The 895-nt window shown below is 48.8% G+C and overlaps 1 protein-coding gene across 4 annotated transcripts in view; it reads left to right on the top strand.

The window, feature by feature from the left end:
- TCF20 (transcription factor 20 (AR1)) overlaps nucleotides 1-895 on the top strand; it is a 129407-nt gene that overhangs the window by 113133 nt on the left and 15379 nt on the right. The gene's annotated exons all lie outside the window — the stretch shown is intronic.

The following is an 895-nucleotide window of genomic DNA, read 5'->3' as shown; positions in this document are numbered from 1 at the left end:
AGGATGGTCTCGATCTCCTGACCTCGTGATCCGCCTGTCTCGGCCTCCCAAAGTGCTGGGATTACAGGCTTGAGCCACCGCGCCCGGCCAATTTTGTATTCTTTAACAAATCTCTACTTATCCCTTCCTTTCCCTTTCCTAGCCTCTAGTATCCTCTGTTCTACTTTTTAATACTTTTGTAAGGTCAGCTTTTTAAATTTCCACGTGAACAAGAACATGCAGCTTTTAACTTTCTGTGCCTGGCTTATTTCACTTGACATAATGTCCTCTAGTTACTTCTTGAGCATTAGATGTGTCTAAGACCATCACCCAGGCAGCCCCCATAATGCCTGTGGTCACGTTTGAGGAAAAGTGGCGAGAGAAAGCTGCAGGTAGCACGGTGCTTGTCATCTGCATGCCCCTTCTCTGTGCTTCCCCAGGAGAGAAGCAGGGCTGTCCACGAAGGCAGCCACACTGTCCATAGGAGGTGGGGTTTGATCTGAATTTGATGGGAAGGGGAAGAGGGCGTGGCTGACTACATAATAGGAACAGGCATGAGACATAACACACATAGAGCAGGGCCAACAGACTTGGATCAGGTCTCAGAATTCATCCTGCCCACCCTTCCTTCCAGCGCATCAGTTACTTGCAGCTCCTGACTTTTGTTTAAGCATGTCTCCCTTCGTTTCACATCCTTCTCCTTGCCCTTACCTTTTCCTTCCCTCTTTTCTCTCCAAGCTTCTGTAGGAGAAACAGTTGCAAAGAACAAGAGAGGTAGAGAATATAACGCTGATGCCAGTTAGATTCTTATAAAAGTGTGTATTTGGCTGGGCGCAGTGGCTCAAGCCTGTAATCCCAGCACTTTGGGAGGCCGAGACGGGCGGATCACGAGGTCAGGAGATCGAGACCATCCTGG

This window comes from Colobus angolensis, unplaced genomic scaffold (genome assembly GCF_000951035.1).
Source record: "Colobus angolensis palliatus isolate OR3802 unplaced genomic scaffold, Cang.pa_1.0 Scaffold239, whole genome shotgun sequence".
NCBI lineage: Eukaryota > Metazoa > Chordata > Mammalia > Primates > Cercopithecidae > Colobus > Colobus angolensis.
Note: the sequence above shows the minus strand (reverse complement) of the source record. Positions and strands in the feature narration are given on the sequence as shown.